This window comes from Notechis scutatus, chromosome 2 (assembly GCF_049901735.1).
Source record: "Notechis scutatus isolate UNSWTSFEM ecotype Mainland chromosome 2, rNotScu1.2, whole genome shotgun sequence".
Taxonomy (NCBI): domain Eukaryota; kingdom Metazoa; phylum Chordata; class Lepidosauria; order Squamata; family Elapidae; genus Notechis; species Notechis scutatus.
In genome coordinates this window covers 94,473,798-94,500,866 of record NC_142010.1, presented here as the reverse complement: position 1 = coordinate 94,500,866, position 27,069 = coordinate 94,473,798, and the positions used below count along the sequence as shown (strand labels likewise).

The 27,069-nt window shown below is 39.7% G+C and overlaps 1 protein-coding gene across 4 annotated transcripts in view; it reads left to right on the top strand.

The window, feature by feature from the left end:
• WWC1 (WW and C2 domain containing 1) overlaps positions 1–27,069 on the top strand; it is a 108,406-nt gene that overhangs the window by 13,535 nt on the left and 67,802 nt on the right. Inside the window, exon 1 of one of the 4 annotated variants that reach the window (XM_087955487.1) lies at positions 12,102–12,345. The exons of the other annotated variants lie outside the window; for them this stretch is intronic. The gene's annotated coding sequence lies outside the window, so the exon portion shown is untranslated. Of the gene's footprint in view, positions 1–12,101; positions 12,346–27,069 lie in introns of those variants that run through there. 4 annotated transcript variants of the gene reach the window in all.

Below are 27,069 nucleotides of genomic sequence, written 5' to 3'. Positions count from 1 at the left end.
TTCATGAAGTCAGTTGTTATTTATAAAATATAATGACAAAGAAAAAAAGTTCATTACTGTATCTGCTTTTGTTGCATTGAACTCTAAAGCTGTGAAAAGCTTTGGATCACCACAGATCTTAAAGTACATGTTTTTTTCAGACATCAGTGCCAGGCTGACGTTAAGATGTTGCTATGTAAGCGTGGCTTAAAAGTTGTACCACTTTAAATACTTGATGCTTGCTTTTGTATGAGAACTTGCCTAAACATCTTAATAATTATTTAAGCATATTCTAACTTATTTTTGGAGTTCTACAATTTTTAAACATTAAACATCATGCTAATTAGGTAAAAGTCATTTTAAAGATTGTAAACAAATTGTCCTTCATTGTTTAATGAAATGATATACAGGAAATCCTCACTTACCAATTGCAATTGGCACTGGCAACTTGGTTGCTCAGTGACACAGTCGTAAAGTGAAAAAAATAGTGTAACAGTGCCTATCTTACGATAGCAGTTCCGCAGTTGTTAAGTGAATCGCCATGGGTTATTAAGTGTGATGTCACATGTCTGACTTGTCACTTCCTGCCAGTTTTTCTATTGACTTTGCTTGTCAGAAGCTGGTTGTGAAGTTCGCTAATAACAATTCACATGACTGTGGGACTCTGTGATCATTATAAACGTGCACCAGTTGCCAAGAGCCTGAATTGTGATCACATAATTCCGGGGACACTACAACTTTGACAACTGTTCACATGTTTCTCTGAAACAGTCACTGAATAAGCAGTAAGTAAAGATTACTTCTATATCAGGATAGGTTATTCAGGTAAAAAAAATAAAGTTGTAATTGATAAAGTATCTAACATTTACAGAATATATTTTGGTGGCTTGATGTCCAAGATGTGCCCCCTCCCCCAAAAACCCTAAAAAGATTAAAGTTTGAATTTGAAGCCATTATAAACTCAGTGTTCTATGGGCCTCCATGAAGCAGTTCCTCAGAAAGTATTATAGAGGCAGAAAACAAAACAAAAATATAGGAGAAAATGTATTTCAAATGCTACATCAAAATAAAATAAGATATTGGAACCTGTGTCATATTTTTATAAGTCATAGATCTTATGTGAAATAAATACCAGTTATTGCAAAGAAAGGGAAAGGCAGATTGGTCTTGCATACACAGATGGCTAGGAAAATGCATAAAGAATATTTTCTTGGTGGTCGAAAGACTGGAAGGATCCTTCAGAGTAAAAATAGCTTTGACCAGTATCTAATTGTTAACAAAGTCCAAAACATGTACTGAAGCAGTTTCAAAATTTGCCTTTATGGTTAAAGGAAAATGACATCGGGAAGATGTTCTTCCCAGGCAGGAGGTTTCTGAATGCTTTCTTTTTCATCTTTTTACAATCAGCTGTATATTGATTAGGTCAAAATTTCAAAAATGTTTATTTTACACATGCAAATACTTATTTTTATGCAAGTCTTTAATGGAACATAATTAGACTTATATACATCATAAATAATCTTCCTTCCTTCCTTCCTTCCCTCTTTCCTTCCTTCTTTCCCTCTTTCCTTCCTTTCTCATTGGTGATTATTTTTTAAATACCCAACATTAGAAACAACATTGGATTTGAGTAGAAGTACCAATTAATAGTAGCTATCAGCAGCCAAATAAAACATTTCTGCATTTAACACCCACATAAGGCCTTAAGGCTGAATAATGCTGGAAAAACTGGCTTCGCAATATTTTGTTCTCAGGTGCAGAGTTGATTCTCACCTGGTAGTATTTAAATTTTAATACTTTTATTATAAAAGAAGCCATATTTTTAGAAGAAGTACTTGATTTAACACAGTAATTGGATTAAATATAAAATCTTGGTTTGAAATTGGCTACCATTTTCTGGTTCTACAAATTGGAGAGTGATTCGACACTACAGCCATTTGTACAATATCTTTTATTTAACTACTAAAATTTAATTAAGAGTCCTTTTTCCAATAGTACAATCTAACATTTCCCAATAATTGAAATTGAGAAGAGCAGTAACTGTATGAACTACCTAGAAAATGACTTCCCTGTTCATCACAGCAGGTATAAATAATTTTAGTAATATATCACCTAAAATATAACAAGTGATCTCTTCTTCCCAAAACCCAACTCTTATCTATAAACATTTCCTTAAATCCCTTGTTATTCTAGTCCTGATGTCAGCAAAAAAATCACTAAGGGTTACCAAAGATAACATATCTATTTTAACCTTGATCTGATAAAACAACCTTATATTCCTTCCTTTTACTTCTAACAATCTTGATTTGTGGTATCTTTAAAAAGTGTTGTGGAACTTGATTTCACTTTTTTGATTTGTTATACCTTTCAATTATTAAGGCATCAACCTGTTTCCTTTGTATCGTTGTAGCACTTTTTCTATACCAATTTTTTTGCAGCCTCTCATTTTTAAATCTACTTTCAAATCTATCTCAGTCTTGTTAGATATATATATTCCTCTTCCATAACATCTTTTAAACAAAATCTATCTATAGAGGCAGATACTCTTAAAACTAACTTCTAAGTCCATTGTTTGAAAACATCTTCAATGTGTCCAATGTTGACATATCTTCTTCAATCTGTAATTGTAAGTCAAGCTTGTGTGTTGTTTGCCTATAACTGTAATTAGTTCCCAGTATGGTCCAATTTTTAAATTATTATCATTGTTTTTTTAAAAAAAATCAAAACAAAAGCATTTTTCCATGGGAAGGATTCTTATAGTTAATTCCAAAATATTATTTCAAATTTATCTGCAATCTTTGTCCATTTATAAGTTATAATACCTTTTTGCTGTTCCATATACATAAATTGTTTTCAAACTTTTACTGAGGATTGAAGGAAACTCACCCAATATGATAAAAATTATCAATCCAAAGGTTCCTAATAGCTGAACAGAAATTTCCATAAGTGATTAGAAAACAAAGTATGTGGACCCAGTGTCCTTTCAAAGGGCCAATTACCGTATGTATGAGATGTTATTCCCTCATTTCCAAGTGTTCTAAATCTATCAGACAATTGCCTTGCAGTTTCCTTATGAGGAGCCTGAAGCATTTGGATGATTTCAAGTCTTTTCCTTTCCTGGAAAGAAATTATGAGGGGCTGGTCTACTTCATTCCATCACAATCATCAGTCCGTGTGTGTGATGCTGCAAGTTTGATACCTGTGGTCTAGTTCAATAGTCCAATAGTCTGTTCCTCCCGTAGCCAAACTCAAATAAGGCAACTAGTCTCCCAGTAGGAGTTGTCACACTGCCATCAATGAGTAATAGCCATTGATCCCCATGACTTCCATGAATTGGCCCAACTCATTTTTAAAGACAGCCAACAACCACACTTTGTGGTAGAAAATTTTTAAAAAGACATAAGGTTGTTTGCAATGAATCAAAGGGATCTTATATAACTGATTAATAAAGATGATAAAGGAATGTTATATGGAATAATTTATAAATAACTTGTTTCATCAAGTTATTTAGAATTAATTAAACATAGCCAGAAAGCATTCGTCATAAAATCTCTAAATATGCTTAAATCTGTAGAACATTGTATAAAATGTTCTACAAGAAAAACCAAAAGTACACATATAGACTGGGTGAAACCAGGCTCAATAGCAGTAACTGTGAGAGGGATCTTGGAGTCTTAGTGGACAACCAGCTAAATATGAGCCAGCAGTGTGCATCAGCCACCAAAAAAGCTAATGCAATCCTAAATTGTATTAACAGAGGGATACAGTCAAGATCAAGGGAAGTACTAATACCACTCTATAAAACCTTAGGAAGACCACACCTAGAGTACTGCATCCAGTTTTGGTCACCACATTATAAAAAAGATGTTGAGACTCTAGAAAAAGTACAGAGAAGAGCAACCAGGATGATTAGGGGACTAGAGGCTAAAACATACAACGAACGGTTGCATGAACTGGCTTGGCTAGCCTAGTAAAGAGAAGGACTAGCGGAAACATGATAGTGGTCTTCCAATATTTGAGGGGCTACCACAGGGAGGAAGGGGTCAAGCTATTTTCTAAAGCGCCTGTAGGCCAGACAAGGAATAATGGATGGAAACTGAACAAGGAGAGATTTAACCTGGAAATGAGGAGAAACTTTCTGACATTGAGAACAATCAACCAATGGAACAGCTTGCCCTCAGAAATTGTGGGAGCGCCATCAGTTGAGACTTTCAAGAAGAGATTGGACTGCCATTTGTCAGAAATGGTGTAGGGTCTCCCACTTGGGCGGGGGGTTGGACTAGATGACCTACAAGGTCCCTTCCAACTCTGATTATCTGTTTGATCTGTTTGAAATTCATTGCAATGCGCTGCTGAAGTATTGCTTCATATAAACAACCATCAGTTGATACAGTACTGCTAACCAATCAAAAAGAATGCAATGATTTTCTAACAGAAGACCATATTAAAACAGAAAGCCTTATTTCTTCTCTGCCATCACAATCAAACTTTCCAAAAGACAATGCTGAGTTTAGCGAAAGAGATACTATGTTTTCTGATGCAAATTATCAAAGTTTCCCCTCATGGCTATATGAGCCTCTTTGTTCATTCATATCTGACTCTTGAGTAGAGTCTTAATACTTTTTGCAATTCCCTATATGATAGTCAAGTTCATTCAGATATTAATGAAAATGGCTTATGTTACATTTAAAAATGTGTCAAGGTTAATAGAATGGAACTAAAATAAAGAACTTATCGGTGAGTATTCCTGGACTCTGCTTAAAAGAATTGACTAAACCATTGGATGTGAGGTCAAAGTGACATTCTTCATGGTTAAATATTAGTTATTTATGACTACAAGTAACTGTATGGAATGCAAAAAATGTTTGAGTTGCTATTTGGCAACAGGTATGTTATTGTTCTTTGACCCTTAAGTGCTTGAAACATAACATTGTGTTCACTGTTGGTGATCCTACTGTTTATTCACTAGAATGTTAATTTTGTCTTCTGCATCTGTACCAATAATTTCTTTAATTTGGAACAGAACAGTCATAAACAGAGATGGGGGAATAAAATATCCTACAGTATATTATTTTCAACATCCTTGTAATTTTCATTGGTCATGATAGGAACAGAAACTGTAGATGGAATAATTTTTTTCCACAAAATATGCTAGTACTGTTATTCTTAATTTCATTTTTTTTAAATCCAGTGATAATGGAGGGCATAATCTATGGCTGTACCAACCTGGCATAATCTACAGCTACTCCAAATTGTTGTGCCTGGTTGGAAGGAATCCAACTCCCTTGGGACTATTTCTGAGACATCTGTTTGGAGTGATGCTCTAATTGAATATTTCTTGCCTGCAGACATGACTTTACCTGATCTTCAGCAATGGATATGCATCTCTATTGGCAGAGCACTTTGCTGCTGGGAAAGAAACATTGTTGCCACATTCTAAAAACTTTTAGGCAGCTTCAGAGATTGTTTACTGCCCCCCTCCTGCATAAATTGAGAATTAATTTTCAATTAACTGTTTCGTACAATTAGCTGTCTAGGCAACTTTTTCTTGTCGATTTTAGATTTAAGGCAATCTCTATTTCTTGAGTCAAATATCTGGAAACATTTCTATTCTCCATGCTACAGCGAGAGCCCAGGATGGGTAGACTCCTTCTTATGATGTCATTAAGTTGAGTCTGTACTTGTATATAAAAAGCCAGCCCCCGGGAGAATCCCCAGCTTTGACTCAGCTTCTTTAAGCCACAAGCTGTGTCTCTGAAAGCATTAGCGATTCAGCGATTTTCTACAGAAGCTACCCTTGCTTTAATCAGCTCCCGGGGATCTGGGCAGCTGCAACTTCAGGAGAGGGGGGCTCTGTTCTCCTGCAACGTTGGGATAAACTTTTTCCCAAGGGCTGCTAGGCAAGTAGGGAAGCGTCTGAGACTTTCCCCATAGCCGCAGTTTGTCCGATCGGCAAACTGATAATAGAGCCAGCCAGCTGATCGCATGGGAGGCGATCTCTGGGCGATCTCATGGGAGGCGATCTCTGGCTGATCTGATCGCTCGTGGCTTGCAATAGCCTAAGGAGCGAAATTCACTTCTCGGAGCCATCAACGAGCAGTGGCTATCTTTGATTGCAGTCTCTTCAGACACAAGGTGAGCAGCCATTTTAAGTGGCCTGGTGGCCATTTTCAGGGCTCCAAAGACCCAGTTCCACCCTCTGCCATCCTTAAGCACTTTTGAGAGCAATTCCCTCAACGCTTGAGCCTTGCTTATTTTAAAATGGATCACGACAGTGCTCATGCAAAACTTTCCCCCCCAGTGGAACAGGCCCTCCAACCCACTAAAAGGAAAAGATGCAGACAATGTACTGATCAGAGGGAAGTGGCTGCAAAAATCAGAGCTAAGGCTCTAGCCCCTAAGAAGACAACTCAGGCTGAAACGCAGACATGCAGCTCTAGAGAGACAATTGAACAAGACTATTCAACAAATGAGAGGATAACTGCAACAGGTTTCCCAGCCAGCCGAACATCAGGGTTTCCAGAGAAGCCCCCTCAGGGGAGGGGAAGTTGTTCATGGAGCCTTTGGACCCCCCCCCATCTGGTCCCCTGATGCATTTGAGGAACAACCTCAGGATTTCAGCAGGTCTGGGTCATATTTCCAGCAAACCTCTGGGCCCTGGGCCCCCTCTCTTCCCTCCAGAGTTCAGGCCTCCCAGATCAGGCCGGAAGCCACCTTCACGCTTCGGCCCTCCACTACCTTTGATAACAGGCCCAGGGAGATCCAAGATGTTGTTTCCTTAGCCATTAGACAGGGATTGGCTGAAGCTTTTCAACAGATTCTTCTGCCTCTGGAAAGGGTTCGGGCCACTCTCCCTTCTCAGCCTATGACTTCCTTACCTCCGCAATGAGATTTCCACAGACCCCAAGACCTCAGGGTCCATTCTTCACAGGCAGAATGGGAGGAATATGAAGGGGGAGAGGGTGCCTCCCCATCTGAACACAGTTGCTCCTCTCGTTCAGAGCGTGAAGAGGATGAAATCTGTGATCACAATCTTTCAGAGGAAGAAGACTGTCATCAGATCAACCCTCCTCTGCATTAGTCTTTAAACCAGCCCTCTTTAAACCCCTACTTAGCAAGGCCCTGGTCACTGCCAAGCTGTCACCTGAGGAAGCAGCACCTGAACCACAAGGGGAACCCTCTGGGCAAGGAGACTCGCTCTTCTCCAAGCCAGTAGTACACATGGAGGTTTTGCCTTCTCCCCTTTTGTTTCTCGACATGGTCAAGGAACAGTGCGCTTCCCCTTCGACAGGTCCTCGTCCATCATCTTTGGACAAGCGGTTCTACAATGTCAGCACATCTCTAGCCAACGCCCTTGCAGAGCCCTCAGTAGACACTCTGGCTGTGCCATCATTCTCCTCTTCTGGCACTCCCACAGAGCCAGAGGATGTCCTTAAACCAGAGGACAAGTGTTCCGAACAGACCCTCAAGCGCAACCACCAAGCAGCTGCGTGGGATATTCAGGCTTCGACCGCTGCATCGTTTTTCACGAGGGCATCTCTACGATGGCTGCACCAACCACAGGACTGATTGCCTGCCTCTGATCTCAGGTCTCATCAGGACCTTAACAAAATTATAGCAGCGGCAGAATTCACTGCGGATGCCACCCTCAATTCTGCCAAATTTGCATCAAGGGCCATGGCATCTTCGGTGGAGGCAAGAAGGCTTCTGTGGCTCCGAAATTGGCAGATGGAGTCACGCCGCAAATGGAAGCTGTCCTCTTCCCCCTCCGCAGGAGACAAGCTTTTCAGCGAGGCTCTAGAGCAATATCTCATCGAGACCAGAGATAAACGTAAAATTATTTCTTCCTCGGGGAAAAAAGCTGACTATCACCCAGCTCCTTATTGCCCACTTGCCTTTCAGGCGGAGTCCACCTCCCGCTTTCCTTGGCCACAGAGGGCATATTCTCAATGCCAAGACCAATGTCAAGAACCACCTGGCAGACAACAACCTTCTGTTGGCAAATGGCCCTTTCGGGGGAGGGGGTCATGCCTTCCGTCACTCTAAGTAATACCTCGTTCTCCCCATCCATCAAAGGTCACTTAGCCTTCTTTGCCTCCAAATGGGAGGAGTCAACAACAGATGCCTGGGTGCTCAACACTGTTAGGTCAGGGCTACAATTGGAATTTCTATCATCACCCCCAGAAATTTTTTTGATTTGTCCCATTTCATGGGACACTTCAAAGAGAGCCCTTACGAATTCGGCCATTCAACACCTACTTGACATAAGAGCTATTCAACCAGTTCCCACCTTACAATGGGGACGTGGATTTTACTCTTGTTTTTTTGTTGTTCCCAAAGCCTCGGGGGTAGCAAGCCATCCTTGACCTAAAATTTCTCAATCAATTTGTCAAATACAGGCAATTTAAAATGCAGACCCTGCATTCTATTTTAGAGAGCGTTCGGGAGGGCGACCTCCTCTCTTCCATTGATCTCACGGAGACTTACCTCCACATCCCCATCTGGCCTCATCATCACCAGTTTCTCTGTTTCTGTTACCAGAATGCCCACTTCCAGTATCAAGCCCTTCCCTTCAGCTTCTCATCGGCTCCAAGGGTCTTCACAAATATTCTAGTAGCATTGGTGGTTTCACTCCATTCTGTTCCAGTGAGGATCCAATGCTACTTGGGCGACATGTTGATATTGTCCTCCATCCACTCAGCCCATCAGGACTTACAAATTACCCTGTCTTGCCTCCAAAGCCACGTGTTTTCCAACACCAAGAAGAGCCATCTCTCATCCACGACCAAACTGCTACACTTGGGAGCAGTCATCGACACAACTTTGTGCCAGGTTTTCCTGTCTCCAGATGGAAAAAGCCTTGCAGAGATCATCAGCCAGATTCAACAACAACAGACTATTCCATTGTCGCTGCTGTCCAAACTACTGGGGAAGATGGTCTCCTGTATTGGCATCATCCCGTGGGCACAGCTTCACTCCCGATTGCTCCAGTGGTTCCTGCTCCCCTTTCAACGAGCAAGAACCAGCCACTCGTCAATCAAGGTCCTGCTCTCTCAACAGGCCCGGCAGTCCCTCAATTGGTGGCTCTTCCCGTCCCTCTGGAAGGGGCTCCAATTCAAGGAACCAGACAGGCTAGTAATCACCATAGATGCCAGCCTTCTGGGTTGGGGCTTCCATATGGAGGGTCAGATAGCTCAAGGGGTTTGGTCCAGATCAGATAGCACCCATCCCATAAATTGGTTAGAGCTCAGAGCTATCTCTTTGGCTCTCAAGCATTTCAGAGCCTCGGTGACCGGCTTCCATGTTCTCGTGTTGATGGACATTATGGCCGCAAAGGCACATGTCAACAGACAGTGGGGAATGAGATCCAAGGCACTTATGAGGGAGGCAGAATGTTTGGGGTTATGGGCAGAGAAACACCTGCTGTCGATCTCAGTGGATCACATTTCCAGAGTCAACAATTCCCAAGCCGACTGGCTGAACAGGAGTTTAGTCAACCAGGCAGAATGGTCCATTCCTCCATCCCTATTCAGGGATCTTTCCCTCAGATTCGGAACTCCGGAGGTGGGTCTCTTCTCCACTCCTCAAAATCCCCAAGTCAACAGATTCTTCACCAAGTTTCTTTGCCAGGGAGTGGAGGGTGCTCTTCATTGCAAATGGCCCACGAGTCTCCTCTATGCCTTTCCCCTCTTCCCATCATTCCGGCAGTCATACAGAAGCTGTTGGCGGAATGAGTGGAGCTAATTCTCCTGACACCCTATTGGCCAAGGAGACCCTGGTTTGCGGACGTGGTCAACCTGTTTGTGGTTTCCCCTTGAAGGATCCCAGCCCATCTCATCTCCCTGCACCAAGGGGCCCTGATCCATCCAGAGCCCCAGTGGCTGAAGCTGACCATGTGGCGCTTGAGCGGCAGTGGCTAAGGGAGGCTAATCTCCCAGAGGGGGTTATCCTCACCATCCAGGAGTCTCAGAAACCTTCTATGAGGCACCTCTATGATGCCACCTGGAGGGTTTTATCCCAATGGTGCCTCAAGGAGGGTCTCTCTCCTTCCTCAGCCCAATTGGCAGAGGTTCTTAGATTCCTTCAGGATGGCTTGGAGAAAGGTTTAGCTTCCAATACCTTACGTTGCCAGGTAGTGGCTCTCTCCTCAGTTCTTTCATGGGGTTCCGCTTCCTTCCTTGTCCCATCACCACTCGGTCAGGAGATTTTTGAAAGGGGCTTCCAACCTACACCCTCCTGTGGTGCACAGGTATCCTTTATGGGACCTTCACATGGTTCTTAATGCCCTTACGAAGCCCCCCTTTGAACCCCTTAGAACAGTGTCTCTCCAATTCCTAACTCTAAAGGTAGTTTTCCTCGTTTCTATCACTTCGGCCAGAAGGGTGTCTGCTTTCAAAGACACTTCTTCAGTCTGTCAAGTATCTTCGCCAAAGCTGGGGATTCTCCCGCGGGCTGGTTTTTTATATATAAGTACAAACTCAGCTTAATGACATCATAAGAAGGAGTCTACCCATCTTGGGCTCTCTCGCAGGATAGATAGAAAGGGTGTTCACAGGTAAACTTACCAACACCCATTTTTATAAGTTCTCTTTTCAAAGATAATTCAATGTGGTATGTTTGCTAAATGTTCAAAATGTTCAAGAGTTTTCTGAAAAAGTTTAAAATCCTCTTAGACAGTTTTTTGGGTTACATAAATTTAATCTATCGTCATTTTCAATAAATAGATAATGTAAGCAACTTCAAGACATTGAAAAATATAAAAATATAATCTAAAATTAACAATGCTAAATGTAGATATGGTAGCAATTAGTCTGCCACCTCAATTAAAAAAGTAATGTTAATGAAGAGTTTAAGCTTGATCTGATTCTGCTCTAACTGAGTGTTCTGTATTTTTATTTTTTCCATTGTTCGCATCTTGCGTTTCAGGAAGGCTGCTGTAGCTTGCAACAACTTTTGGTATTTGTATCGTGCAGGAGTTATGTTTTGCTACAGCAAGCTTCACTTGCATTGACGGGTCTAGTCAAAACATTATGAGGGATACTTTTGTGATTGAGAAGAAAGACTTCATAGTAACGTGGAGTGTTCTCTCAGCTTCAAATGGGGTGTCATGTCCTCAAAAGGTTACATTCCCAGGCTGGTTTGGAGAATACTGATACAACCAGAATAGTGTGTACTTTTAAAATATGTTGATTGGCCCATACATGCATTTTTTGTTAAGCACTAGTCCACCAGGATGTTTGCTTTTGAAGAATAAACATCAGAAGTCTTATACTAGGTATAACTAAAGTATGTTGGCAGCTAAGTCCTTAAAAATGACATCACTTAATCTACTGGTTTTTGAGTTGCACTAAAGATTTAAAAAATCAATTATAAGTGGGTTTTTTGTTCACATTAATTCAAATAATTGAATTAATTCAAATAATTAGCAGCATCCTACTGAGTTATTTCAGAGTTGATCGTAGATTTGTATGTATAAATAAAGTTTCACTCTACCATAAATAGTCTGTTATAATCCTTGGAATAGTACTTACGGTTTATGGTACATGCAAATACTAATGCTACTGCTATAAATAATACTTCACCCATTCTAAAAAGAAGCATGCAAAATTCTTTATAAATATATAAGGGATGTGTTTTTCAAAACTGCTATTTGATTTATGTATGTTGCTACTTCTAATGTGTTAAGTACTATACAGCAAATCAGTTTACTGACTAGGAGTTTTGAGTTTATTATAAAGCAGGCATGATGCTTCAAGATAGAGAGGGAGGGAGATGGAGGGAGATTATATATAGATTTAGAAAGCATTTTAAAAAATAAGCAATACGTTTTAAAAATAGTGACACTATTCTGTAGATCATGGTAACTATGATGTAAATAATAAAAGGATTATTGAGAATATATTTGTTCTTTAAATATAAAATGTTGTGGAGCTTCGGAATAACCTGAGGCAAACACGGAGCGAACTTCAGCTTTACTTTATTGTAGCATTAAAGGGTTGCCATGACTGCCGCGCTAACAAGGTAGCCAGCTGGCAGACAATAGCTGATGCCGTTTGACAGCTCCCTTTTATAGCCGGCTGTCAAATGGCATCAGCCAATAGGAACGGTCCATGTTCCCGCTGGAAACACGGACCGGAGTGAAGACTTCAGCTCAGTCTTTTCCGAACGCCACACTCCTTTCCCCCAGAACGGAGCATGCATAGTCCTTCAGATAACTCGGGCGCTTGCGCAGGCGGCCAGATCTTCTAAGGCCTGATGAAGCTGCTGCTGGAAGGAACTTTTCTGCTTGCTGGGCAACTTCTGGTGCCAATGAAGCTGGCGTCTCAGCTTCAGGCATTTCTGGGTGAGGGACAGATGGCTGTTCAAGTAGGCTTGCGTTCCTGTCGGATCCGAGGGAAGTTTCTTTGGGCGCCGGTGGTTTCTCTGTTGCAGGAACTTCTTGAGGGCCATCTGCAGACGCACTCCAACGCCTTCTAAGCTGGTCGATATGGAGGCGCCAGATGCGCCCATCTTGCAGTTGGACCCTGTAAGACTTAGGACCAGTTACTGCCACAATTTGCCCAGGCATAATGCGGATGGAGTCTGTCTAGGGTGGTCCTCAGACGTCTACCCATGAGAAGTTCATCTGGAGACCTATTAGTGGTGGCACAGGGAGTTGTGTGCTGAGTCAGGAGATACTTAGCGAGCCTAGAGTGCCAACCTATAGGCCCAAACCTTGCCAGGGCCTCCTTAACTGATCTGACTGCCCTTTCATCCAGGCCATTACTGGCAGGATGAAAAGGAGCTCTAAGTGCGTGCCTTATTCCTAGGTTGGCTAGGAAGACCTCAAACTCACAGGAAGAAAACTGGGGGCCGTTATCAGACACGATGGTGTCAGGGAGGCCATAGATAGCGAATATCCTTGATAGAGCCTTAGTGACAGCTTCTGAAGTTGTGGTGGTCATCAAGGTCAGTTCTACCCATTTAGAAAAAGAATCAACCATCACCAGGAATGTATGCCCATGAACGGGGCCAGCCAGATCAATATGCACCCGGGACCAAGGGGCCACAGAATCTTCCCACCTGCCTGGATGTGGGTGGAGCAGGTCTGGTAGCTTGGCATGGCTGACAAGCATTCACCCAACTTGTAATCTTAGCATCCATGCCTGGCCACCATACATAACTGCGAGCCAGGGCCTTCATCCTGACAATGCCAGGATGGCCCTCACGCAGGACCTTTAAAACTAAGTCTTGCAACTTGGAAGGGATAACTACCCTCGTTCCCCAAAGTAAACAGCCTTGCAAAGAAGATAGTTCTTGCTGGCGAATTTTGAAAGGCATTAATTCGGGGGCATAAGGAATTGCTGGCCACCCCCTTCCCACCCAGTCAAGAACTTGGGCGATTACCTTGTCCCTGGAAGAGTGGGAAGTAATATCGAGGGCAGTGATGGGGAGTTTGAGATCGTTGATCTGGAAAACAGCATTAGTTGGTGCAGGATCTTCCACAGGAACAGGCAGGGGGCAGTGACTAAGAGCATCAGCGTGGCATAGACTCTTGCCAGGTCGATGAACCAGTGTATAGGAATAGGCAGCCAGAAATAAGGTCCACCTGGTCATTCTTGGAGACAAAATCTGAGGAGTTTGTCTTTCGCCAGATAGGCCTAACAGAGACTTGTTATCCGTGATCAACTTGAAATAGTGTCCATATAGAAACTCATGGAATTTTTTGACAGAAGCAACTGCAGCCAAAGCCTCCTTGTCAATTTGGCTGTAGTTGCGCTCAGCTGGGGAAAAAGTTCTGGAGAAAAAGGCAATGGGTGTCTCAGAACCGTTAGGCAGTCTATGACTTAAAACAGCACCTATGCCAAAAGGAGAAGCATCTGCTGCTAAAACTAAAGGTAAATGTTCATTAAATTGTATCAGGACAGCATTGGATGTAAGTAATGATTTGACAGCATGGAAGGCATGGGCTTCCCTAGGTCCCCAGTGCCAAGGGAATTGCTTGTCCAAGATTCTGTGCAGAGGCTCTGCAACGGAAGCTCTATGAGGCAAGAATGAAGCGTAAAAGTTAAGAAGTCCTAAAAAGGCCTGGAGCTCAGTTTTGTTAGTTGGCGTGGGTGCCTTGTGAATAGCCCTTACTTTGGATTCGATTGGGTGAATACCAGAGGCGTCAATTCTGTATCCCAAAAATTCTACCTGTGGGGTGGCAATAGTGCACTTGTCTTTCTTTAACTTAAGATCATGCTGTCTGAAACGATCAAGGACTCCTCTAACTCTTTGCAGTAACTGAGGCTTGTCAGGGGCAGATATTAAAATGTCATCAAAATACGGAATTACACCCGGTAATCCTTGAAGAAGTCTTTCCATTAAGGATTGGAAAATTCCTGGGGCTACACTTACGCCAAATTGGAGGCACCTACATTTGAAAGCGCCCCTGTGCATTACAATAGTTTGTAGTTCAGCGGCTGTGTCATCAACAGGGAACTGTGGATAGGCCTGTGACATGCCTAATTTAGCGAAAATGGTTCCTGGCTCAAAAGAATGTAGTAGGTGCTGGATAACAGGGACTGGATAGGCGCTGATTTGTAAATATTTGTTCAATGACGTCTTGTAATCCGCGCAGATTCTTACGCTCCCGTCTTTCTTCAGGGGTGTCACTATTGGGGTTTCCCATTTTGCGAAGTCCACAGGCTCTAATACACCTTGTTTAATTAATTTGTCAAGCTCCATGTCTAATTTGGGGCAGATTGCAAAAGGTACCCTTTGAGGCTTTAAACGGATTGGTACTGCCTGAGGGTCCAAGTTGAAAGATATTGGGGTTCCTGAATAACAGCCCAGCCCCTCGCTGAACACATCAGCATAGTCATTAAACAAGGTGTCCACTTCAGCATTTGTAATAGAGTGGATTCCGCTTATATGGAGGCCAAGGGCAGGGAACCAGTCTAACCCCAACAGGCTAGGGAGGGCACCATCCACTACCACTAAAAGCAAGTGACCTTTAAAATTTTGAAATTGTACAAAAAACTTGCCTTTTCCAATGACTGGGATGGTTCTGCCTTGGTAGTCGTGTAGGGTTAACTGGCGTGAAGCTTCTTCTTAGCTATTCTGGGAAGTAGTTGTTTCAAGGTGCTCCATGAGATGATGGACAGTGCTGAGCCTGTGTCAACCTCCATCCTGCAAGTTTTCCCTTCTATAGAAACAAAAACACTAATTTTGTTAGAGCCTTTGTTAGTCAGCTTGGCTTGATAGCAGGTAAAACAGTCTTCAACTTGTTTTTGGAAATGTTGGGTTGTCTGAGGCTTTTGGGCAAAAGTCTTTCCTGCTTGACAGATCCTGGCTAAATGACCCTTCCTTTGGCATTTTAGACAAATGGCATTCCTGAACTTGCAGGATGCCCTGAGGTGGTTTCCCCCACAGCTTAGACAAATGGGCTAATGCCGTGGAGGTAGATTGGGGTTTGGTCTGTTTTCCCCTTGACTGGTTTTTTGCTGCCTGAGGCGATTTACATCATTAGCCTCTTCATAGCCTTCTTCTGAGGAGGCTTCATCGTAATGGATGGCTGAGCTGGCTAATTGGATTTCCCTGGATTTCTGCTGCTGAAAGTGCTGATAGTTCAGCAGCTTGAGATTCTTCAATTGCTAATTTAAGGGTTAAATCCCCTTTAGCCAATAGACACCTTTGTAACCTTAAATCTCTGACTCCACAAACTAGTTGGTCTAATAACATGTCTTCCAGATAGTCTCTAAACCCACAATGCAAGGCAGCTGTTCATAGGGCAGCCATGTACCCACTAATAGCCTCTCCCTCAGCCTGAATCCGTCTCCTAAAAGCATGATGCCTGGCAATTTGGGATGGCTTAGGGGAATAGTGGTTGGAAAGAATTTCCTGCAATTCTTCCCATGGAACAGTCTTAATTGAACGTGGAGCCAATAATGCCGTAGCAGTGTCAAACACTGTGGCTCCACAAAAACTTAAAAAGTAGGACTTTTTCCTATGGTCGGAAATGTCAGCAAGGTCTATGGCATCTAGGAAACAGTCAAATCGGTTTCTGTAGGACTCCCATGTTTCCGCTGTCGGTCTGAAAGGCGGGAATGCAGGGTTCAAAGTCATCTCGACTCAGCGGTGCCGGATCTTTCGAGGAAACTTTAAATTCGCACTCGTGAATAGTGACAGTAGCTCTTAAAGTGACATTCAGCTCGGTAGTGACTTCGGCTCTTTTTGTAGTGACTTCGCTCAGCGATTCTTTGCCCGGTTGCCTCTTATAGGTATCCAGTCCTCGTCGCCAGTGTTGTGGAGCGGCAGAATAACCTGAGGCAAACACGGAGCGAACTTCAGCTTTTACTTTATTATAGCAATAAAGGGTTGCCGCGGCTGCCACGCTAACAAGATAGCCAGCCGGCAGACAACAGCTGATGCCGTTTGACAGCTCCCTTTTATAGCCGGCTGTCAAACGGCATCAGCCAATAGGAACGGTCCGTGTTCCCGCTGGAAACACGGACCGGAGTGAAGACTTCAGCTCAGTCTTTTCCGAATGCCACATAAAACATATGCTTTTGTTTAATTGTTCAATCTAAAAACTTAAAAACTCAGGGTAATTCAGTCATTTTTCTGATAATTTTGGCATATGATTAATCACTGGTTAGATAGAATTATACTCAATGCCTAGTGCCACTGCTGAATCTGTGCATACAAACCACATGCTCTGATAGCATTACTCTGAAAAAAAGGGTTGATTGCATAGAGGACTCTCTGTATTACCATTCTGTAAAGATACAGAATCAGACAAGTAGCTTATGACTGCATTGAGAATTGGGGCAGAAAATCCACAAATATACTATAGGATTTCTGAATGTTGACTGGCTAACAAATTACATAGGCTGATAAATATATCATCAGTGAATGCCAGATAAAAGGCTCTCCATAGCTGTTGCTGCTACCATAGTGACTAGAGGCTTCCTCTCTGTGAAAACAAAATCTCTGGGGATTTTAGATCAGATTATGCCTGAATGGAAGTAAGACTAGATGCTTCTCTACTAGTGTATTTTTAGTTTCATTCAAGGTTGTCAGGGTTTAGTTATGCATCTCTAATATTGCATCTCTAATATTGCAGGCAGCTGGGTTTCATTTTTTTACATTGCTCAAACCTGCTAGTGCTGTTGTGCCAAGGTATAAAAGAGAGCTGGGGTGACTTTAAGTTTAGTGCCTTGACTTTGTTTCTTTCTAGAAGTCTGGCATCCACCATTCAGACCCTGTGCAAAACAAAAGAAAAGGGGGGGGAAGAGGAAAGATGCTTTTGAATTGAGTTCAACTCCTGTTCCATTCAGTTTTCTTGGCAGGATGGTAGAAATAGCTTGCCTTTTCTTTTGGGGATTTGCTTTTAATTCCCACTTTAGTTAACAGCCCTGAAATTCCTTACTAATCTTCTATCTAAGTACTACTAGGATGAACTCAAAGCATAACTTAAATATTATAGAATAAGATGCCTTTGAAAACATGCAGATATATGTATTTGTGATTTATAAGTCCTTTCATTTAAAAATCAATTCTTCTAAACATTCTTTTTCAACAGCCTTATTTACAAGAAAGGAGACATTTAATTATTGTCAGAAAATAGATGTCATTTGCAGATCTACTGCAAATTACAAATGCATTATATAAACAGCACTGTTTAATCTGTTCCATATCCCCCAAGCCCCCACCATACCCAGCCAATCTGCTGTCAGTATTGAATTAGATTCTGGTAACACTTTAGTTAGCTACTATTCAGGAAGTCAGGGAAGCATTACTGAAACTTCTCTTCAGGCAGCAAAACATAAAGATTGCAACTGAAGTGGAATTTCTAATTTCTGATTCAGACAGACAGAAGATTCTTACTGTAGATTTGTTCCTCTTCTTCTTTGACATCTAAGGAAGCAGATTTATCTGAATTAATTTTATTGTCCTATGTAGAGAAACAGAAAATAACATTTATGTTACAATATTTATTACCTTTACACATTTAAACAAAAACGCATCATGTTATAGAGTGGGGCAAAAGCTCTTATAAGATTTAATGCTCCTTTGCCCCACCTTTTTTTTAATCTTGCACACCGAAGAATAGAAATTGGAGAAGCTTAGGCCAAAACCCCATTTCACATGTAAATGCCTGTTCCATTTATGATATAATGTATTTGTTGTGCTGTTTTGTTCAGTGATCATGCTGAAATAATGTTATGGGCAATGGTCTTGAGACCACTTTACCTCATTAAAATATATTTGCAAATTGCCTCTAGCAAGAATTCCAGTCCATCTCAACAATAAACTATACAATCCTAGAGATTAACATATTTATTTATGGGGTACAATTTTGGTAACGTAAGCTCTGGTCCATAAAAATATGATATCCTTTTTCATATGATGGAATTATTGCACCTTTCCTTCTCCGACATATTATCAATCATTGTTAATCCTACAAGCATTTCGCTTATTTTGTAACATCAGTGCTTGGGATGGAGGCTTGATAATTAGGTGCCATATTCTAAAAGGACTCTTATTTTACATAGTATTGGCATAGTGGAATGTGACAGGCTGATCCAGTTTCCAAGATACATGGGGAGTGAGAATGTAAACAAGAGCCCATGGCTACATTCTTGGGATTTCACTTCAGCTAAGAGGAAGGAGGAAAATAAGTGTTCGAGAGTTTAGTTCAAGATAAAAGGTGTTGTGGTTGAGTACACTCTGTCTTTAGAAAATACAGCTGAAATAGAACACATCTACAGTTATAATTTGTTATTTTAACATGTATAAGATACACAGGTTTCTATCAACATATCCTACATTTCCATGGAGAAATTTTTCTCATTTCCTACTTCTGAGGAAGCAGCTATTTAACCAAACTTTCTTAGAATAAGTTGATTGTTTAACTGTTGTTCTTGACAGTAAGAAAGAAAAATGAAGAAAGGTCATTACTGTGAAATAGCCTATTTGAAAACTGGTATTCTCAGAAGAAGTGATTTAATAATTAAAGTGCTGAGCTATAGTTACCTAATAACATGGCAAAATATGGAAGCAGACAATTCCACAAATCAATCAGAAAAACTATAAAATCAAATATTTCTATTTCAGGAGAATCAGTCAGTTGGTATATTGTACACTACTATTCAGTGACATGCAAATTTTGAATGCTTTTCTCAGAGTGGACATTTAGGTCTATATCTAAGATTAGATTTCAGATATCTCAGATAGCATATTTCTATATCAAGTAAAATAGTAGTTTTAGAAAAGATACAGGTTGGATCCAGAGTAATCCTTTCTTTTACTAAAAGAAAGCTGGGTGACCTTGAACCAGTCATTTTCTCTCAACCCTAGGAAGGATGCAGTGGCAAATCACTTTTGAAAAAAATTGCCAAGAAAACTGCATTTAACAATCTCCAAGAATCAGACATGATTGAACAGAAAGAAGGAAAAAAAAGCCTCATCTTAATGTAGTTAAAACTGATAATTAGGTAAAGGGCGAAACCCCTCATGTTACAGACAGTATATATACTAAAGTAACCTTAGCACAATACTGAAACTATATATAAAATTTTTTGAAAAATTGAGACAAGTTGAATATGATATTAGTTATGTTTTGCAGATTGTGACAGTAAAACTATCCACACAATCACCTTATTCTGTATTCTGACCAAGCCTTATTGAGACATTAAAAAACACACATTAGTCCCAAAACCCTTTTTTCTTTATTTCAACACCTGTGAATTTTATTCATTCACAGCTTGTAATAGGTCTCAAACAGTTTGTAAATAGTCCCATGGAAGTCTGCCAAAGTCCTTCAGGATAAATCTGATAAGCATGCACCTTTATCTTCCTTGAAATGTTGCCAATGACTAAATGTCCAATTAGTTATGCAAGGCCAAACGGAGAACAAATTCGACACAGAGCTTCAGGTTTCAAACTGACCAGTACTAACAAAGTTGCTTCCTGCAAAGGTTCATGTCCCTTTGCTCCTCCATTATGTCTTATGGGAAGGCCAATCACCTCCAAAACTTATTCCGAGTCACCCCTTTTGTCTTAACTGTTCTTGCCTTCTGGCAGCCCTGCACATGCATGCTCTGGGAACAGGCTTCCCTTATTCTTCTGCTTTGCTGCTGTCAGATTCTGGAGGCTCCAGAGTTAGCACATAACTCCCAGATTGGCCCTAGCCCTGTCTCTGTATCGGACGCAGGACCCTCGTCTGAGTCTTTCCCAGACTCCCGGACTGGTCCATGTTCCTCCCTACTGTCCGACTCTGCTGCCTTCTCCACAGGCTGCCAGTAGACCACAACATTCTGTCATTAGAAAAGGAGGTGGGTGGTGTTAGAACAACACAGTTTGCAAATATTATATATGATGAAATCCATGTTGGGCAGCAAATTACAAATTGGAGGCATGCTATGTTTCAATATAATTTCATGGCTTGTCCTTGTATACCTAGAAAAAGGCTGAAATTGAAAGATGTAAGCCAGATGTCAATAGTTTTGAAAAATTTCTATCATTCTATCATGGCAAATGTCTGGACAAGGAAATGTAAACTGTAAGTTTTCTTCTTCATTTCAGCAGGTTTGTAACACTACTTATATGAACATAAGCAATATGGCAAATATCTGTTTTTTTTCATTCTGATAAAAAAAGTCCTGGAAGCATTAACTATTTGAGTAAATATTTCAACAAAAATGAGTGAAACACTGTTGTGTTACTATGCTTTTTCTATTCTGACATGACTCAGATTTAAAAATTGATCATACTATCAATTAAATTAAATGGAGGAACTCAAAATGCGAGAGATAAGCCATGTTAGGTGTCCTCTTGTTTCTGTGCGTGTATGTGTGTGTTTGTTTTTTAGAAATTGTTGCCTGGATGGAAGTAGTTCAGGCTGTGTAGGCTGGAGGCTCAAGAGACTTAAAGGAAGGTTGGACTGAAATGAAGGGTAGTATACCTGAGGACAGTTGTGTTTGTGGCTTTTCTCTGTTCCTCATCCTTGGCTTCCTTGCTTGCTTGTTTGTTTTCCAGCATTTCCCAGATTTTTTGCCTTTTGCAGCATCTTGTTGGCTAAGCCTGCTGAGCCACTAAAGGTTAGCTGCATTGTATCATCTAATCACAAGCTGGGCAAAGATCTTTTGGTTTGAGCAGGGTCATTTTTGGATTCAGTTTTTGAAAGACCAGCTGTTGATGTTGTTGAGACTAGACTGCTACTGGATACTGAGGGCAGGCTGCCATGGGATTCTCTAGGACATCTCTATCAGACAGACCTGTCATAGGCATTTTTGCTGGGGACTCTGCTGCCAGATGCCTTTGTTGCTACTTATTTCCTTCTCCATTACTACTTATTTCCTTTGTGGGATATTAGGGCTTTGGCATATGGGTGGCAGCTGGACTGGTGTGTGTGTGAGAGAGACAGAGAGACAGAGACAGAGGGAGACAGAGAGAGATGTGGGGGAGAGGAAGAGGAAGAGATAGAGACAGTAGAATGATAGGCTACTATGGACTCTCTCCCCCTATAGAAGACACCTTGCCTACCCTCTGAGTAGTCCCAAGAAGGTAGGAAAGAAGAAGAAGAAAATGTGATTCTATCTGCGTCCATCTGTTTTATTATTTATTCATTTAAAATATTTATATAGCTCTCCCCACAACTGTGGGCAGCTCAATCAGGCAATCAAAAATAAAAACAATATAAAAACCATCATAAAACTATGTAAACACATTAAAACGTTAAATCTTGGCACAAGACATACAGTCTCTTACTCCAGCATTGAGGGAAGAGCCAATCTTCAAAGCTTTACAGAAGGCTAGCAGGGTAGATGCCTGTGAATTTCAGGGACCAGAGTATCCTATGGGGAGGGAATACCATGGAAAAAGAATACTTCCTAGCTCCCATCAGATGGCAATATTTAGAGGGAGGGGAAAAGGACTGTTCCAGTCTATCTGTTAGACCTGTTAGGACAGACAAATGAACTTAGGAAAGGTGTTTCCTCAGATCACGTGGCCCTATGCCATGTAGGGATTTTAAAGGTTTTGACCAGCACCTGGAAAGAAACTGGAAGCCAGTGCAGAAGAGGTGTTACATGGACAAACCTAGGTTGGCCCTAGCAAAGAGAGTTGCCCTTTTGGAAATGTGTCCATCTTTTTTTTTTTAAATATAAAATTTTATTGGTTTTTAAAACAAACATAAACAAACAAAACATAAAAACATCAAATCATCTTCCATATATGTACATACAGTATGCCGGTTGGTTTACAAATTGTTTTGTGCTTCGATTTCATAGTCTTCAATTATAATTACATTGTATATAATCTCGTATTTTCAATCAATATATTAAATACGTTAATATCATTATTAATCAATCATTTGACTATACTTTTATTCATTCATGTTTTCCAAAATGATCATATTTTACTTAATTTGTTTTATAACAATTTGTATCATTGTCCCTGATCTATCCTAGAATCATTTTGTAGATATAATTAGAAAAGAATACACCTTTATATATATTTTTTCTAAAAGTCTACATATTCCATTACTGTATTTTATTGTCTAACCATTGATAGAATAGATCCCAAATTTTATAAAATTGTTTATCATCTTGTTTTCTAATTTCAAATGTCAATCTACTCATTTCAGCACATTCCAATATTTTCTTAATGATTTCCTCCTGTGATGGTATTTTCTCATTTTTCCAGTTTTTAGCAAATACAATCCTAGCTGCTATTAATAGATTTACAATCAGGTATTTCAAGTCTTTACTATATATTTCAGGTAAAATTCCCAATAAAAATATTTCTGGTTTCAAATCTATATGCTTTTTTGTCATTTTTTCCAACCAAGTGTGGATTTTAGTCCAGTATTTTTTAGCATCCGCACAAGTCCACCACATATGGTAATATGAGCCATTTCCAACATTTTTCCAACATTTTTCGGATTTATTCTTGAACATTCTTGCTATTCTTGTTGGGGGAAAGTGCCACATTTCCAAAAATTTGGAAATGAGTCCATCTTGAGTATGGCATTAGCTAGGAGATGATGGTTGTAATCTGGGAATTCCTTATGACCTTCAGAGGCACTGAACTCTGGGTTTCTGAATATGAATGTTGAAACTGTTACTTCTATACTAGCCTCTCCACAGTTCATACTGTAGCTACTTGAGGTGGACAGGTTCCTTAAGACTTTGAGGAACCAATCCATATCCTTTTGGCTTGTGAAAGTGGCCCGAATTATATCTTGTAAGTAGTTTTGGCAATGATTAACTCTTCTACTATGTGCCACACTCAGAGACACATTTCATGTGATGGATGATTATCTAAATTAGATTAATAAATAAAATAAACAAATTGATCTTTACAGCAACTAATTCACAAAAATGCTCTATTTTGGTAAGATCAGTATTTCTTTTCTGATAATGCTCCCCACTTTGTTCCATCATTCTTTTTGAAATGCATAATCTTTTAGAAATGCAAATTGGCCTTCAACTTGTTCATTTACAGTTGTGAACATTGAGTCTTTTACACACACACACACACACACACACACAATTTGAGCCTTCTGTAACTGACACTTTCCAGTTACTGGTATGTTGGGACTGAATTCACAGCCATCGCTAACATTCTGATTTGGAAACATTATTCTATTTTTTAAAATCACATATGTTAGATATATTAATTTATGATAGCATTTAGCACTTTCTCCCATCTTATATATTATGATTATAACAACTGCTTTAAAATTAGGTATCATTTCCAATTTAATGTAAACATAGCTAATAACTTTTCTTTTTAGAGTTTGCACATGGAGAAGTAAAATCATGCTTCTTTGTTTAAAATTTATTATATTTTCACCCTAATGAGTACCTGAAAGACAACCCTACAATAAACAATTTAATAATTAAATATTGGTCAATGAAGTAATAAGCCAGGAATATTTAAAACAAATGAAACTACTATAGTCGACAATATTTTTAAGTTGATGGGACATTTTGAATTTTTAGAACACATTATGACTCCTAATGATAATTCCTGATTGTGACAGGTTCTTTTGAGGAACTTGATAAGGGGTGTAGTTTTTTCTTCCCTTTATCACAAAGCAACTTTTACTGTGTGAAAAACTAAACTTTAGTTCCTTTTTTCCATCTTAAAAATGGAGCAACAGATACTTCTTTGATATTGTTTGTCTATTTATTCATTCCATATATGTATGTGTGCATATGTGTGTGTGTGTATGTATATATGCGCATTAGATGTGTATCATATAGATAACACACACTCACACACAGAGACATAAAACCCATCTCATTTTGTGACTATAGATGGTTACATTGTCGAGAAAGCTGCATAGACTTGTCCAGGTAGTTCATAGGAGTTCAGATTGATTTGAAGACACTGCACAAACATCAATGGAATATGTATCTATAATTCATTTACCTGTAAATATGTGATTTGAATTTGCTTATGTCTCCATTTCAAAATACAGTATACTTTTGTGTATTTGTATTGTTCCAGCACCACTTTCAATAATTGAAAGGAATACGACACATCTTAAATGCTGTCAGACAAACACTCAAGTTTGCACACCTTCCACCCAACATATCAAGACATTACCAGAGTGCAGCACAAAAATCAAAATAAACTTCTGACAGTATACAGTATGTATCTAGGAATTGAGTGTAATGCTCACCTCATCATGGGGGACTGGGCGGGAGAACCCATCTCATACTATGGGGGACTTCCCCCCCAAAATAGTTCATTTTCAAATGTTGGACAGAGGAAATAGGAATGTTCTAGACAGAAGGAGGAAGCTACATGTATCCCTATATCCTTTTTCATTTTCAGATATGCAATCTTTTGCATGTAATAATAATCTCCTCATGGAATACTCTGGAAAATTGATTCTCTGGCTATACTTTGAGAGAAAGAGAGATTTTCCTTTCCTCAGAATAAAAAAGAAATAAAGATCTCTGGAATCAAGAATCATAGTGATGTGCTATGAAAGGGGGATACACATGGTTTTCCTTGGTGTTGTTAAGAAGCTACAGTACCCTAATGGTAAGCAACAAAACTAATGCAGAATATGAAATATCTTTTTTATTCTGAATGACTATATTTCTGATATGTCCAAAGAAACATATAGACATTAGTAAACCTAAACAAGACAGAAAATGACAGAAACTGTCCATTCCAAGAGGAAGCACTTGACAACAAAGTCTTAGGTAGCTATACAGTTGGATATTGTTCATATATTATCTAAGTGTATAAACTATATGCTGACTATCAGTAGTTTATATCTTTTCAGATAAGCAGAACACAAGTAAGATTTGAGTTCCATTCGTATTATTCTACCATTCATACCTATGGAACAATATGTGAATCTATTTTCTTCCTGACTAATTTGAAAAGATGTCCAGAGAAATTTGAAACTGCTTTAAAGTATTTCTCAATGACTCTTTCACTGCTTAACCCCTAAAGCGTTCACAGTTCTTTATCCCAGAGAAAATCTACAATGAAACACACGGAATATCATTATTTTATAATAGCATAAGTAATAAATCCTGAATAAACTTTTCTTGCACAGACATGTCATTAATATAACTGGTTGTGAAACATCCTCAAATTCCTTACAGTAAATGCAATTTTCCTACAATAGATAGAGGGAACAGATTATATATATTATAAAATTGCTTAAATCTGATTAACATATCATAGTGAAAGTCTAAAATATAATGTAATATTATGACCCCAATTAAGATTTCTTATTATTCAAATAATCATCTGCTAAAGATCACACTACTGAACTCATAATATAAAAGGTGTCCTCTTAAATTCTCTTTTTAAGAATCTCAGTGAAACATTTAGTTATGTTTGCTTGATACAATTCAACAATAATTTATAAAATAGTCACCACATCTATGAAATTATTATACCAACATGGCTTATATAACCTTTGATGGACCCCATGAAAGACCCCTAAGCCAATTCTGGGGTATAAGATTTAAGTCCTGTTTGTATGACATAAACAAATATATGGTCCATTAAGAAATTAATTACATATTTTCCTAGAAGACACAAATCAGCAGTTTTTGAGAGCAAAGATCCCTATGTTCTATAACATACTCAAATAAGTTTTCATATAAAGCTAATCCATAGTGTATCAGGAGTGTCAAACTGGTGGCCTGTGGGCCAGATGCATCATGCACAGGCCATATCCACCTGAGCCCCGTGAAGAGGAAAACGTCACGAAATGTCACATGATGGCAACGTGACGTGGCGAGTTTGACACCTGTGGCGTAGCTCTTTAGAAATTAACTTGAGTTTTTGTTCTTTTGACAAACTACAAGCAACAAAACAGGAGTGTCCACTTACATTTTCAATCAACTAGGTTTACTTAAAATTGGTTTAAGTTAGAAAAATTTTACATCAAGGTTCTCATGTGCAAATAGTATTAAGCATACCACACAAGCCAGATTGATGCTTCTGAACTTCTTTCAAAGTTTCTCAGGGTAAATATGTATTACCTGAGAAATACATTACAAGACAAGATTACAAAACAGACAAGATTACAAGACAAGGTAGAAAGATCTGCATATGGATTAGAGAACAAACAAAAGTATATGATCTCATCCAGAAAGTAAAAGAATTGAAATCGAAATGGGCTGGTCACATAGCAAGGGGAACTGATGGCAAGTGGACCCAGGCAGTCAGAATAGATCCCACTTTATAAAAGGATCCACAAAAGAGACTTAAGGTGGATCAATGACATCAGCAAACATTGTGGGTCTAGTTGGAAAAAGAAAGCTCAGAACTGTATTAGTTGGATCTATGCGAAATAAGCCTTCATCCTGCAGTGGATAGACAATGGCTAAAATGATGATAATGTATTATTTATATTCAATGCTTACATATTTCATTAAAATGGGCAGATATCTATCAGTCAGTAATAGTTTCTTTCCTTACAAAGTGTTTCCAAACATCTTTGCTATATTGAGACAATACAGCACTTATTATTTAGGAAAACAAATGAGTCCCAGCCATATAAAAATTTTGGCTGAAGGGAAACCATTTCTCACATTCAAGGCATTATCAATGCATTCAGCTTTCTCACTACAAAGC